Source organism: Emydura macquarii, unplaced genomic scaffold (genome assembly GCF_026122565.2).
Source record: "Emydura macquarii macquarii isolate MOO-44397 ecotype Brisbane River unplaced genomic scaffold, CSIRO-AGI_Emac_v2 contig_3305, whole genome shotgun sequence".
NCBI classification, from domain to species: domain Eukaryota; kingdom Metazoa; phylum Chordata; order Testudines; family Chelidae; genus Emydura; species Emydura macquarii.
The window spans coordinates 467,011-483,258 of record NW_027133442.1 but is presented as its reverse complement, the minus strand read 5'-3'; the positions used below and the strand labels follow the sequence as shown (position 1 = coordinate 483,258).

At 41.6% G+C, this 16,248-nt stretch overlaps 1 protein-coding gene across 4 annotated transcripts in view; it reads right to left on the bottom strand.

The window, feature by feature from the left end:
- RIN2 (Ras and Rab interactor 2) overlaps positions 1–16,248 on the bottom strand; it is a 118,864-nt gene that overhangs the window by 46,622 nt on the left and 55,994 nt on the right. The gene's annotated exons all lie outside the window — the stretch shown is intronic.

The following is a 16,248-nucleotide window of genomic DNA, read 5'->3' as shown; positions in this document are numbered from 1 at the left end:
TCCAACCACACCACAGAGAATGGAGGGCCTGATTCACAGAGAGAGAGGAACTATGATATTACCTCAAACTTCTTTGCATGAAGTCCATAAGCCCTAAGGCCAGTCCTGCAAGCATCTTACGGGATGCTGAGACTTAGAACAACAGTGTGGACTATTCTTAATTGGGTCATCAAAAGAGGGAGCCACAGTTTTTAAGGAAACAATATCAAATGAGACAAAGGGAAGAGAGATTACTTTAGTGTTGACTAGCAACCCAAGTGACTTCCACAATAGGTCTCCCTTTTAATTTCAGATACTTCCTTAGGACTTCACAGGAGCAGAAGAAGGATTCTCCCTCTGCCGTCTGGCTGCCACAAAGGCAATTGGTACAGAGATGTCTATCAGGAATAGGGAAAGGAAAAGTCATTTCTCTAATGACCTGTACTGCCCTGGCATCCCAGAGGTCTACCAGGCTTGCCCACTCTTCAGTTGTTGAGCTGTGCTCCCCTCAGTAGGTATAGCTGAAGCAAAGCCAGGTGTTGCAAATACCTCAGCGACGATCATGCATTACAGTTGAGAAGCCTGCCATATTAAACACAGAAGAGCTGGTCAGACCTGACTGTGCACCACAATAGGAGAACTTGTTTGCTTTCCTCTTAGCCTTGCCTGATGTGGGTTTGTTTTTGTTTTTTTCTCTCTTCCGCCTGCAGTAGTCTATTCTTCCTGTGGGAGGCCCAACTAAAACGAAGAGAGAAAAAATACTAGCAGAAGGAAATGTCTGAACAGCAGGGGGGGGGGGGGAATTAAAATCACGGTGTTCTTCACTCTGAGGAAGCAATAGGAATCTCAAGACACCTCGGGTTGCCCCTCCAAAGTTCTGCTATACAATTGTTTGCTCGTGGCCTCTTAAGTGTGAGCAAAATCTCATCTATTTAGAGAACCACTTGTCCATCTAAGACAAGGCCCTAGATAGTCCATAGAAAGCTAGGCCTAAATCCTCCAGCAAGATCCCTGGAATCCAAGGTGTATTATCAAATTGGACATGTTGTAGCAGCGTCATTTATTTTTGAAAAATGGAGGTTTTGAATTAATTAAATATTGGAATAAAGCAACCAACTTATACAGTAGCCCTCTGTTATTTTTCTATTAAAAGCAATTTTTTTGTCACTGGGTGACTGGCCCCTTTAAGAGGGTCCAATGCACAGGTGATGGGTTATCTGCTACCCATCTGGTCTTAAGAGAAAGCACCTGGACATTATAAAGGGGGAGATAGCAGCAGGGGAAGACTGGCTACCAGCTGACTTCTCTCAGCCCAGGGAGGTGAGGATGCTGCTGCTGCTAGAGGGAGCTGTGGCAGAGGCTTTCCTGCAGGAGACCCTGAGTAACCAGGGGAGCGCCAGGAAAGCAGCAGACAGGGGCTGCCCACTGACTCTCTGAGCCAGAGAGAGGGGTGAAGAAGGCTGAGCTCCAGCTAGGAAGGTCTGGGAGTGGTTATTTGGTGAAGAGCAGACTAGAATAGAAAAGCTCCAGGACAGGCTGAAGATCCTGCAGCTGAGTATTAATTTTTGTGTTGTGGTGATGGACTTTGTTTTGAGACTCTGAGGATTGTTTTGAACTGTTTATTAAACCTGCTCCAGGCAGTACTGGTGTTAAGTCATGGGAGAGCCTGTGTGGAATTAAGGGAGTGGCTCCCAAGTTTTTTATGAAGGTGGCCCACCAACTGTATTTTGTCTTTTTTGGCAATCCAGCCATGACGGCGGGGCGGGCAGGCAAAACATGAGTGATGTTGCAATCCATGTGCCAGGCCACAGCGCCTGGAGCAGGGATGCAGCCCCGCAACACAGAAACCATCACTGAAGGCTGAGCTCATTCTCCAGCCACTTCCCCAAACCCCTGCCCAGAGTCTCCCCTGCACAATGGACCCAAGACCCATCTAGAGTCTTCCAGGGACCCACCATTTGAGAAACGCTGTATTTAACAAGCCCTGGGAGAAGGGAAAACTGAAACAGGCTTCCACACAGCCACCACAGGCCATGAGAGGACATTTGAGGTGATGAACCCTGTTAAAAACATAAAGTCCATGTAAAATTGTATTTTTCAATATGCTATAGATTTGTGTACTGACAATGCATAATTGCATTATAAAACATGTAAGATGAGGAAAGCTGGAGATTTTGGCAGGTAGTTAGGATGCCCTTGGTTCTTCTAGCATACGTGGAGAGGCAGTTTGGGATTGGAGGATAAGCACATTTATAGCAGAAACATCCAGCATTAATGTCCAAAGGTAAAAAATATTCTAACAGTAACAAGCCTCCATCATGTACATGCAGCAGCTTTTGAATTCTAAAGCTTCAGCACTGCAGCACAGAATTCTTTACCTACAGAGCTATCTGTACGAGCCAGTAGCAGAAGAAGGCTGCAATCACCTGTGAACCAGCCATGATTTACAGAACATGGAAACAGTGAGTTACTTATGCATGAATAGTTCCATTTTACACATAAAATACTGTATGGTAGTGCAGTTTAGTCTTAGGCTTTCATCTTAATCTACCTTCCTATGTAAGTGCATTTGTGAGCAAGCTTATTACATGAAGCAATATCTGTGTATCATTTATAGCCCTACTCTTCCTATCAATGTAATCAGAGAAAACTGATAAACATGCCTACACCCTTTTATAAGCGGTTTACATGCAAACAGCTTGTGCTAAATGCACTTTTCAGCACCCTTTTAAAAGCTGCTCCTTTTCATGGCAGTGTACGATACAGGCAACTTCCTAATTTAAATATTTTATGGCCTCATGCCATAAATAATTAGCTGATTTGTCAGATTGTTAATTGGATTAATCAGTGTTTTATCAAATGTACAAAACACACTGGGAGGGGAGCGGGGGGGCCGCTGTGGAAAAGAATTCTAGCCTCATTTACACTAATGGCCTGACATAAAAGACTCCAGAACATACGTGTATTTTACACTCCATAGCTTCAGTACAATTCTACGTTGTATAATATCAATTTAATCTTAAATGGTGCTACTGGTTTATATTATGAGAAGAGAACTAAAATACTGTGTTGGCTTGTTGCATCACTTGCTTACATAAAGGAGCAATTGTGCTTTATTAGTTGTTCCTTCTGACTTGTAGCTAAGAGCTGAGCATTTGCATTGTTTCCTTCTACCTCTTTCAACAGTCACTTTCTTTTGCAGAGTGTCTGCAGAATTATTCTTGCCTCTGTGTGATCTTATGTGTTTGTCTTATTTAATATAATAAAACGGCCATTTAGAACCTGTTTAATTTGGGGAAGTGCTCTTTGGTAATGTATTAGAAAGTTTTTGGAAATGTAATTGTTTTTAAACAATCCCTGGTATACTTAACCTTAATGTCATATCTCAATGGGATAAGGATTACAAAAATAAAGTTTTGTCATGAAAAAATTAAGTCTTCTTAAAACTGTTGATGATTCTGTATTCATGTCCTGACTAGCGCTGGTTGGAAATTCCTTCCCCCAGTAGAAAACTTTGACTTTTTAGCAAATGAGAGGAAGGTGATCAGGAACAGTCAACATGGATTCACCAAGGGAAAGTCATGCCTGACCAATCTGATTGGTTTCTATGAAGAAGTGACTGGCTTTGTGGATGTGGGGAAAGCGGTGGATGTGATATACCTTGACTTTAGCAAAGCTTTTGATACAGTCTCTCACAGTATTCTTATCAGCAAGTTAAAGAAGTATGGGTTGGATGAATGGACTATAAAATGGATAGAGAACTGGCTAGAGCGTAGGGCTCAACACGTAGTGATCAATGGCTCCGTGTCTAGCTAGCAGTCGGTCATAAGCAGAGTGCCCCAGGGGTCGGTGCTGGGGCTGATTTTGTTCAACATCTTCATTAATGATCTAGAGGATGGGGTAGATTGCACCCTCAGCAAGTTTGCAGAGAACACTGAGCTAGGGGGAGTGGTAGATACCCTGGAAGGTAGGGATAGGATACAGAAGGATCTAAACAAACTGGAGGACTGGACCAAAAGAAATCTGATGAGGTTCAGCAAGGACAAGTGTAGAATCCTGCACTTAGGATGGAAGAATCCCATGCACAGTTACAGACTGGGGACCAATGAGCTAGGCAGCAGTTCTGCAGAAAAGGACCTGGGGGTTACAGTGGATAAGAAGCTGGATATGAGTCAGCAGTGTGCCCTGGTTGCCAAGAAGGCTAATAGCATATTGGGCTGCATAAACAGGAGCATTGCCAGCAGATCGCGGGAAGTGATTATTCTCCTCTATTCGGCATTGGTGAGGCCACACTTGGAGTATTGTGTCCAGTTTTGGGCCCCCCCACTACAAAAAGGATGTGGAGAAGTTGGAGAGAGTCCAGCGGAGGGCAACAAAAATGATTAGGGGGCTGGAGCACAAGACTTATGAGCAGAGGCTGAGGGAACTAGGCTTGTTTAGTCTGCAAAAGAGAAGAATGAGGGGGGATCTGATAGCAGCCTTTAACTACCTGAAAGGGGGTTCCAGGAAGGATGGAGGTAGGCTGTTCTCAGTGGTGGCAGATGACAGAACAAGGAGCAACGGTCTCAAGTTGCAGTGGGGGAGGTCTAGGTTGGACATTAGGAAAAAGTTTTTCACTAGGAGGGTGGTGAAGCACTGGAATCGGTTACCTAGGGAGGTGGTGGAATCTCCATCTTCAGAGGTTTTTAAGCTGTGGCTTGACAAAGCCCTGGCTGGGATTATTTAGCTGAGGTTAGTCCTGGTTAGTCCTGCTCTGAGCAGGGGGTTGGACTGGATGACCTCCTGAGGTCCCTTCCAACTCTATGACGCTATGATTCTATGAAATCAATAAATAAAAATTGAAAACCCAAATATATTAGCTGAAAACTAAAATATTTAAATTTGGAAATGCCACACCCACTTCATGGGCGTTCTAGTTCAGGTGCCCCAGACTCCTATTTTCCTAAATAGTCCAGTCTCCCTGGTCAGACTACATTTCCCAGAATGCACCCACTAGTTAAGGGGAGGCTGTGCATCATGGGAGTTGAAGTCCAGCTTTGAAGTACAAACCAGGTAATGGGGACATAATCCAACTGAACTGCAATTCCCATAAAGGCATTGTGGCAACATATCCAAATCAAAATATTTCAGTTTTTGGCCAAATTTTTTGGTTTATAGGTTTGTTTGGTTTTTTTGTTTTGTTTGTTGACAAGAGAAAAATGAATTTTCCACAGAAAGCAGATAAAAAAAATTTTGCAAAAAAATTTAGTTAAAGAAAAATAGTTGTCCTAACCTCGACAGAAATTCCAATTGGAAATTGTTCTGAGAATGTATACATCTTTGCTGTTTACAGGCAGATATTGTTACAAGTGGTGCAGGTTTAAATGTAGCTAGTTAGCAAACAGCTAATGTACCAGCAGATGGAGCTCAAGAATGTGTAGTATAGTTCCTGGGTTTTCTAGGATCAATACAAATATTTGTTGATGTAATGGATGTGAGAATTTTGGCAATATGTTAATGATTTGTATGCATCCTTGAGCTTTCCTATGCACTTTGTACACTGATTGTAAAAGGGAAAGGATGAGATATTTGAATTACTTGGCTTTCTGGTTCAAGACCAGAATCATTAACATGAACTGAATAGAACCGATCTATATGAATAGATAATCTGATACCGACAAGAGACAAGGCAAAAGGCTGCACGTTCAAAATGGAGTTTACAGCTTGGTAAAGATATATACAAAGATCTCACATAGAATTCATAGATTGTACAGACAGATTCCCCAGTTCTTGTCAGTTGTACACCACAAAAAGGGCAGCTTGTGTGCAGATCTTCACAGGGAGCTCTTAACACACATACTTCCACCCAAAAGTACCAGCTAGAATACTGAGCAAAAAATGACAACAGATATGATGCTGAGAGGTCAATAGAGTTACAGGTGCTCATTACCTCATAAGGCCCAATATATCCGAATTCTTTAAATTCAGGTCTGCCTTCACAAAGAACCTGTTTGAACTCTCACTGAACTCAATGGAAAAAGACCACGGACTTTCAAGGATCAAGGCTCAAAAGACTTGTTTTTGAGAAAATTTTCTTAAAAGATAAGATGGAAATATATTTTTATCTGCAGGCTCTATACCAAGTTAATAGCAACCAAAAGCTTTAAACCCATGGAAGTGATCTGCAGAGATTATTCATGGCAATGAGCTATTGATACCAAAGCCAATACTACAGGAATTACTGAAACTGGGACCACTGGTGCACCTATAAAAGGAATTAAAAAAAAAAAAAAAAAAAAAGCAACACAGAGCGAACTCCTAGGTGGAAGTAGAAACTCATCCTCTGGAATCCAAAATTTAAATTGTCAATAATGTTTACATATATAACAACCAGTTTCACACATCCACAATGCTTCCTCAGAAATGACCCAAAAAAGGAAAACGCTTTTCAAGATCAAATACTGTAATACCATCAGTTAGCCTTTCATTTGAAGAAATACACAACCATTATAAACCTAAATAATAATTATCATGACCCAGAGTATCCATGAAGTCACATATTAGCATAACATCATAGTATCCATCAGCAATTGCAGACTTCTTCTCTGGTATGATATTGCCCAACAAAACCAATTCCAAACATTACCCAAAATACCCAAGTATTAATTGTTTACACTCACAAAACCCAGGAATGAAACTGCAAATACAAATATCTCAAAACCCACACAGTGTTTTCTTTAATACTGCATCCCATCATGTTTAATGTCAGCCAACAATATTCATCCCATAGATTTTGAAGGCTAGTGCAGATGGTATACATTGTCCACAAATGGAGTAGACCGCTGCTATTCATGCATGTCAGTTTCCTCTGTACCTGAATTAATTGATTAAATTACTCTTCCATTCTGGTTTACATCTTTAGGACCTTATACCAGTAGCGTAAGTCAGAGCAGCCTCTAATATTCTAACAGACTTTGAGCAGCACAGAATCAAGGACCTATAACCATCTCCCTAAAGTCCTTCTCCAATCACCACACACTACTGCCCTGTGCCTAGAAGAGTGCAGACATAATGGATAATCTAATCCATTGTCTCACATGCCCCTGGAAACATGTCCATACCCTGGGATCTTTAAAGGTGGGTCTTTGTACCATTAGACTGGCAAAAAAGTCTGTGTTGCACAACAGCTGCCTTTTCCCTAGATTGCTGTTGCAGGACATCTGCGCAGCTGCATCACTTGCTTCTGTATTGCAAGGTAACAAAGTTCACTGTGAATTTATGAAACCTCCAACTTGCTTATAATGCACTTCAAGGATCAACTGTGGTGGCCACTGCTGACCGTTTCCAAGGGATCACACTCAAACCTTTAAAATAGCTAAGATGGAAAAAAAAGGATAAACATTTCTAACCTGGAAAGGGAGCATGACCTAAAAACAACAACGACCAATGCTATACTTAATCGGGAAACAACTGCCTGCATTTGCTCCCTTTCCTCCCAGCATTTCATTTTTCATTCTTTCTGGAACCTTGCATCCTCTTTGGCATCTTAGCTTTTTCCTTCCTGTTTTGATGAGCAGAGTGCATCAATTCTGAAAGGGCGGGTGCCCTGTATAAGAACCTGGCAAAAAGCCAATGATGGCCAAATACTTGAGAGTTCCAATTTGAGAGTTTTTCCCAATGTCTGTATAGAACTGAAGTATTTATCTACTTCAACAACTTGCAATGTGTGCTATAAACCAAGAATTTCTAATATCCCCTCCCTTGGGCTGCTAACATTAACTCTATTATGGATTAAAATCTGGTTAAGTAATAAGCAAGTCTTAGAAACTGTTTATTTTCAGGGCACACACACATTAATAAGTTGGGTATCTCTAAAATGTTTTAACAATTTTGGCAGCCAGTGGAGAGAAAGGATGACCTGTTGGTTAATATTAGCCTGGGACTTGGGAGATGAAGATTCAATTCCCTGCTCTGCCAAAAAATTCCCATGTGACCTTGGGGTGAGTCACTGAGTCTTTTTGTAAAATGGGAAAAGTAATATTTTCCTACCTTACTGGGTTCTGGGAATGAATGTTAAAAATTGCAAGCTGCTCAGAAGCTAAAACAACAGGGACCATTTCAATACTATTGAAAAAGGATAACAAGTTTATGAAGTTTGCCATTGACAACTGCTAGGTTTTTTTTGTTTGTTTGTTATTGTATAGTAAAAAGTACTGAGAATGGCAAGACACTCCCAATAGATTTAAATGCATTGGAAAACCGGGTAGCAGATTAAATGTAACTTGAATAAATGTAAAATAATACATATTGGCAAAATGTCCCTAAATTCTCCTATGATGACAGGTTGTGAATTTGGAGAACATCCTGAGAAATGTGTCTTAGGCATCAACATGGAGATGAAAATATCTCTGTTATGCCCGCCAAACACAAAACAATTAACAAGTAAGTAAAATATTTGGGTGCAGTCATAAAAATAAAAATTAAAAAGAAGAGAAAATACTATAGGATTCTTCTTTAAATCTGAACTATGAAATGTTGTATTGTCTAACCCATCCAGATGCAGCTTTCTGTGGTCTAATGACCCCACATAAGGAGAAAGAGAAGGAAACACTCCTTGTAGAGTGAAAGAAGTCACCAGTGCATCTGCTCACCAACTGTACAATGCAGAAGGAATGTAGCCAGCCTGAATATGCAGATTATTTGCAACTTCCAAGATGTTCTAGCCTAGATCCTGAGATACAGCCAAACTGTACTCAGCAAAATTCTCCAGTGGGGATGAAAAGGTAGCTTTGAGCCACATTTCCTTCCCCCCAGGGCTGTCCACCTACTAGACTGGTCCCAGACAAAAATCAGAGCAGCCTTGGGGCTGTTTTTTTACATTGGCTGCTACTGTCATGTCTAGCTACCCACAAAAATTTGCTTACATGGGGAGGGAGGGGAAAGGAAGGGGGCAATCTTCAGTGACCAGTTTGATGTTTTAGCTGTTTATGTTGCTATAGTGTCAAAAAGAAGCCTTAGCAGGCTGGAGAATCTGGTCCCAGAATGTCATTGTCTTACAATGAGGGAGGCTTCAAATAAAGGAGATGAAATGGTCAGTTTGTATTTGTTTTTTTGTTTTAGTTACCATGAGGTCTTTTTTTCCTGTTTGTTTCTTAGTGGAAGAGAGCGATGGTTTTCAATAATTAAATTATATACAAGATAATCAGAGCATATCCCTTACCAGAAAAAAGTTTGAAACCCAATTCAGCAAAGCACAATGCCTGTATTTACGTCCTATTAAAGTCAATGTAGACAACACACAGAACTAGACTCCCTACTCTAAACTCCGAAACCCCTGGCCTCCACCATGTTGAAATAATCTCTACATTCTTCTGAGAATTTAAGATACTTTGATCATATTAATGAATAGCATGGCCATTCATTCAAAATGAAAGACTTTATTGCCACCAAATAAAGATAATGGCTGAATCTAAACAAAGTGGGACATAAGCAGAATGTGTTGCAAGAACTGAGAAGCTGATTCTGTCCCTAGATGACCCTGGTTATTTTGGGTTGCATGAGGCTTTGCTTAAGTTACCACAGAGGAAAAAGCTTCATCGCTGCAATATAACTCATCCCCTCTTTTGTTTTCCAATGACTTGCCTAACATGATGGTGTTAAAATAATAGACGAACAAAACATGTGATGCATTACCTGAGCATTTCAGTGTGTAAGTATGTCATGATAATCATAGGATGAGGCTGTTGAAGTGAAAATTAATGACACAATGTGTTGTCAGACAACATTATTAGCCAGCCCCAATGGCCAAGTGCTGGGGAGTCCAGGCATGTTTATTGCCAGCTAAGGACTTAAAAGGAAGATTTGCACTTTGGTTTTTAAACAACGGCTGTATAGGTAAATATGTATTTTAAAATGAGTATGGCTAGGATTTTCAAAGGAATTTAAGGTGTTCAAATCCCTTTAAAATTCAGAGGAAAATGGGCCTTTAGGTTTTTCTTTAAACCCCAAGCTATAGCATTATAATTCAAACCTAACATACTAGCTAAGAAATGCATGTGGAAGTTTTAGCTTCTCCATGGCTGTAGGTAGTTCTTATTCTATGCCATCTTGCAGGACAGACAGTGAGTAGATTGTGTCTGACCTGCCATATCCACATGCCTTTTCCCTAGATTGCTGTTGCAGGACATCTGCGCAGCTGCATCACTTGCTTCTGTATTGCAAGGTAACAAAGTTCACTGTGACACCCTCCACTGCCACCTTTCCAGCATACATATTGCACACAGTTCACTACTACTGCCCATCCTTCATCCAGCCTGTGGGGAGGCAAAGAGGGGAGAGGGAAGGAGGGGGTGGGGAGAATCTCCCAACTGGTTGAACCTTGAACACCAGAATCAAGGGAGTTGTCTATACTGGGAAATTTTGTACCCATTTTCCATCAATAGTGCAGCAACACCAATGCTAGCAAAAGTGTAAGCTCCAATATAGATAAGGTGTCAATTAGCGGTGTTGTCAGTTGTTAAAACACCGGAGTCCTGTCTTCTCCATTGGTTGCATCATTTGCTCAGTGTCTGATGTATGCCAGCCAGGTTGAGGGGATCTCAGACTCAAGAAATAAAATTTCTAAGAAGCGAGCTAGATAGCTCAAGTATGCACATTTTTAGTACCACTTGGGAGAACTCTGATTGACGGCTTTTCCCTTCTTGCCTCAGCCTGTCTCCTGGGGTAGAGCAGCTGCAGGAAACAGGCACAACTCTCCCTCCCGCCTCAGTTCAGCAACCGAACACCATTCTCAGTCACACAAAGGGAAGGGTGGAGGGAGAAGAAATTGGGAACAGAAAGAGCCCATTAAGGCAACTCCCCTTCCTTCTCCCCCTCCAAGCAACAGCAGCTTCTCTCCAGTCTCCCTGAAATGCAGAGTGGGGACTCCAGGCCTGAGAGAGACAGGAGAGAAAAGGGACCCCAGGAGCTGAAGGAGGAGCAGAGGTGGGCAGAGGGCACAAAATTGAGTTGGGAGCTGGGATGCAGAATTAATTGTGGGGCCGGAGGATTGACTGATGAGGGGATATCAAGACGCTAGATCCTCACCCCATACTCTTTTTTAGGCCATTTTAAGCACTGCATTTGCAAGCATCAGCGCAGCTAAGATGTCACTAGAAAATCGGTACAAAGCATTAGAGTGTAGACACACTATAGTGCTGCTTCCACACTGGAGAACAGATCCATTTATAACCCAACGGATGAGATTTCATGGGTGCAAGTACCAATGCTGCTTTTACTGCAGTTTTGTCACACAGCTGCTCTTGCAATGCAGTTGCATTGTCCTCTGGATACCTACCTACCTCACAGCCACCACAGCCCCCAGCAGTTTCCTGAAGCCGTGGCTTCTGGGAGATTTCAGAATGCCTTTTGGGAAGACTATTTACAGCAGTGGAGCTATGATGTCAGCTATCCTCACCCATTTGGACATTGGTGAGAGCCACACCATGGTTAGCTTTGCAGGAAGCAAGTTGTAATCCAAACTGATGTGATTGTCTCTGCATCAGTGGGAGCACTGAGGTTCACGGGCATGTGTCATGTTGCTGGCATGCTAGATCCATCACTTCTGTGACAAGGCATTTGGGTGCAGTTTGCAAGGAGGGATTCAGACAGCAAGAGTTTTCAGCCTTGGTGGGGGAAGGACAACAGCTGTGAAATGTTTGGAATGTAACCTGCTGGGAAGATTAGGGTGTGACCAGAACAACAGACTGGGAAGGCTGGGCAACTAAGACTCAGCAGGATGGCATGGCAGCTGCCAGGTGTCAGTTACATCTTAGCTTTTTATTTATGTTAGCTGCAACGCCAGGAGAAGAAAGCAAATACATTATTTCTGATACAGGCAGAGAGGATTCTGAAAGATCCATTTCTTCACTGCTGAGTAGCTAAGTTTGCAGCAGCATGCCAATGTTTGAGACAAAAAACAATCCAGACATATTAATTCAGCACCAACAAGTCCTCCTGGCGTTTCATTCACTACAGGCCCAGTTTACATTAGGGAAAATGGTACTTTTTTCCAGCACTGGTGCTACCAACAGTGAAAGGCAGGGGTAGTCAATAGGCAGCCCACGGGTCCAGAGGCTTCTCACCAGACCATAGAGCATGCTGGGACTCGGAACTTCGGCCTTGTTGGAGGCACTGAAGCCCCGAGCCCCGGCATGCCTGGCAGGGCTCCATTTATGGAGGGCGGGAGGGGGTCACCTGCCCCAGCTCCTGCTGTCAGCACCTGCCATCCTGAGTTACCCGTCAGCCTTGGGCACCAGCTCTCCCAAGCCCACCAGCATGAATCTAGTCACTCCTCTACCCACACTAGTGACCCCCTCTCCGCCCCTGCACTAACTGCTCCCAGCCCCCCCCAGAGTTTCATGGTCTGGTCAAAAGCCTCTGGTGGTCTGGATTTGGCCCATGGTCCACCTATTGACTACCCCAGTAATAGGCCCTCGGTATATTACACAGTATTGTATGTGTTCAATGAACAGGGACAGTTGCAATGTAAAAAATGTTCTCTCGGGTCCGGACCTCGACCATACTTTGACCTGGACCTTGACAAAAACTAATTGGACTAACCCTGGTGTAAGGTGTAGCGCAGACTGGTCTGGGAACAGAATTAAACAAAAATGCCTACATCTGGTCTGCACTACAATTTACACTGTCAGTAGAGGTGGAGCAGAATTATGGATTTTCGTATTGGAGAGTCACTCTGTGACTCTTCATTGCAGAGTTAACTCAGGCTCCTTCTCAGGTGTTGCCCTAACTCCTCTCCCATCCACACAAAATCCTCTCTCCCGAATTTAGTGGTACTTACAGTCCAGGCTAGCAGGCTCATCTGGGCTATAGGCAAAAACAAAAGTGCTGCTTTCATTTGGGTGCATAATCCAACCATTTTGCAGCAAGAATGCAGGCTAAACCACTCAATGCCTTGTCCTCCAAAGCCTTTCCTCAATTCCACACCATGTGCCTAGAATGATTGACAAGTTCTCCCACAATTCATTGGGAAAGAATCCGAGCAGTTGCAATGCACAGCAACCTAGTGACACATAAGGGGAAACGCAGCACCAGTGAGGAGGCAGTAACTGGGGTAGGTCTTTGCAGTATGCTTGCTCACACCCACATTAGGCTGCCCAGGCGTTAATCACTTGTCTGCAATGAAGACATACCCAAAAAGGGGAAAAGCTAGGTCAAAAACTCAGCAGGTTACTTCCGAACACATGTGCCCTGGGGGAAGTAGGAATTTGTAGCTGTGCACAAGGAGTGGGGGGAGGGGTGGTGTTAGACTTTTCATTTATGGGGAGCCTGAGGATCTATGGAAAATTCTGGCCTAACCCCATTGATTCTGGGGAATCCACAGAGTGTGCCTTCCCCTCCCTGTGCTGTTCTAGGTCCCACTTCCCCATACAAGTGCTCATGAATAGCTCCCAGGGGCGAGGGAGGGTAAGAAACAATGGATCTGAAGTTAATGTTGCTCATCACGCACTTCTAAGGAGTATTCACAGCGAGTTTCTGCGCAGACCATGCTGCCTACAACAGGGGCTCCACAGCGTCACCCAGCTCTGAGCAGTTAGATCTCCCCTCCAAAGCCATCGAACCCCCAACAGGTGTCAGTGCCTCAGAGGGTGTGCCAGGGAGGAAGTACACTGTGTTGGTTCTTCTCCCATTCTTCTACAAATGTCCTCCTGGCCCATTTCATGCCATTCTTGTACTTTAACTCTATTCTGCAGTGCAGAATGGAGGGGTTCGTTGGTCCTTTGTATTGAAACACAGGACGTCAGTACCTGTATGCCACTGTGACAACTAAATACAGTACCCTAAGACTCAGAAAGCATTAACCAGTATCATATGTGAAGTTACAGGAGAACATCAGAGTTACGAACACCAGAGTTACGAACTGACTGGTCAACCACACACCTCATTTGGAACCCAAAGTATGCAATCAGGCAGCAACAAAGATTTAAAAAAACAAACAAACCACAAATACTGTACAGTGCTGTGTTAAACGTAAACTACTGAAAAAATAAAAGGGAAGTTTAAAAAAAGATTTGACAAGGTAATGGAACTGTTTCTGTGCATCTTTCATTTAAATTAAGAAGGTTAAAAGCAGCATTTTTCTTCTGCATTGTAAAGTTTCAAAGCTGTATTAAATCAAGATTCAGTTGTAAACTTTTGAAAGAACAACCATAACATTTTGTTCAGAGTTACGAACATTTCAGCGTTATGAACAACCTCCATTCCTGAGATGTTCATAACTCTGAGGCTCTACTGTATTAACATTACCTCTTTATAACTCTATATTGACATGGTGGATGGATTTCTTAACGTCTGTTTCACCCAATATATTTGTCTAAGCAACTTAAAGGGACTAAAGGCCAGATTTTCAAAGGTAATTTAGTCACATAAAGATACAGACAAGCATTGATTGAGATTTTCAAAAAGCTCTAAATCCCACTAGGTTCAAGCAGGAATTAGACACCTAGCCTTCTTAGATACTTTTGAAAATCTCAGTAGGTGCTCATCTGCATCTTTGGGCACCTAAATGCCTTAGAAAATCTGACCCTAGATTAGCAGGAAAGATAACTGCAAATTCCTAAATTTACAAGTGTTCCTGCAGTGTCATCACTGTATATTGTAATACTGTTTTCTTTGTGATATACAGGGGGATAATAGCCAAAAGGACAAGTTTAATTGAAATGTTAGGCACACACACGCTCTAGGAGTCATATACATTTTTCCACATCACAAAACTAATTATTTGTATGTCAGCATGCAACCACCTTCTCTGTAAAAGCTTCCATTATATCCTTATCTTCAGGAGGGAAAAAGGATTTCTTAAATAAAATTAAATGAAATCTTCCAATTGGAGCAACAGTGAGTTAACGAACTTGGAACATTCTCTTCACATTAAGTATAACATACCAACTGCAGCAGTAACCAAAAATATTCATAGATTCCAAGGCCAGAAGGGACCTTTGTGATCATCTAATCTGACCCCGTGTATAATACAGACGTCATAATTCCCTGAATTTGTTTCTGTTTGGACTAAATCATATATTTTAGAAATAATCCAATTCTGATTTTAAAATTGCCCATGATGGAGAATCCACCACAACACTTGGTAAATTATTCCAATGATTAATTAACTCACTGTTAAAAAATGTCTGCCTTATTTCTAGTCTGAGTTTGTTTAACTTCAACTTCCAGCCTCTAGACCTTGTTATATCTTTGTGCACAACGTGGGTAAATCAATGTTGCTATGGGAACTTTAACTGTTCCAATTTTGTGACTGTTGTGTTGAAATTTGCCATTTTAATGTCATATGAAAACTGGCTGTTGCATTTAATTTCCTTGTTTTTATTTAAAAATATATATCTCTTAGGGGAGTGGGAGAAAGAAAAATGCTCATTGTAGGACTGTGGTGTTGCACAATGATGTCTTTTGCTATTCCATAGTGTTGCAGGTAAGCATTAACTTAAAAAATAGTACATAATTTAAGAGTAAATGCATGAACCCCTTTTTTTCAGGTCACTTTTAACTGGGTATTTTAAAATATGTTCTCAGAATTGACACAGCTATTCCTCACTAAGGACTCGCCATGTATGAAATACAAAGTTGTAAAAGTTCAATCATTTGAGTTATCAGTATATTAAGAAAAAAATCTTAAATATCGGTTAAGATGGAAAAATAATGTTTTTTCATGCTCAGGTAACTCAAAAACCATTGAAGAGTTTTCCTACAAAGTTTTCATAAAGTAAAATAAAATAAAATAATAAATAAATAAAATCAATGGACTGAAACTAAACACAGAAAGATTCAACTGAAGGGATCATTTTTTCCAGAAAAATTATGAACAAAGCAAAATCAGGAGTTAGAATGAAAAAAGTCAATGTTGTCTTGCAACTTTAACTATAACAATCCCTGCTGCAAAAACAGTAAGAAGGTGTGATGTCTGTGTGTGTTGTCAGTAGCAGCTGCAGAGAAAGCCACAAGACAAACGTTTACACAGAATGTATCATTATATATAATATATAGCAAAAACCCGCAAATGAAAGGATTGGACTTTAAATCAGACCTCAAAACTTGTAAAATGAGACACATAGTAAGATGCTTACCAATTTACAAATAAGGCTCTCTACATATCAAAGGCTGTTTGGCATATTCTGCAGCATCAGTTTCACATAAAGCCATGTGCTTTGTGTTTGTATTGGTCTGTTAAATTACAAAACTTTAAACTGCTGGAAGATAACACATTTGGAGTTTATCCTA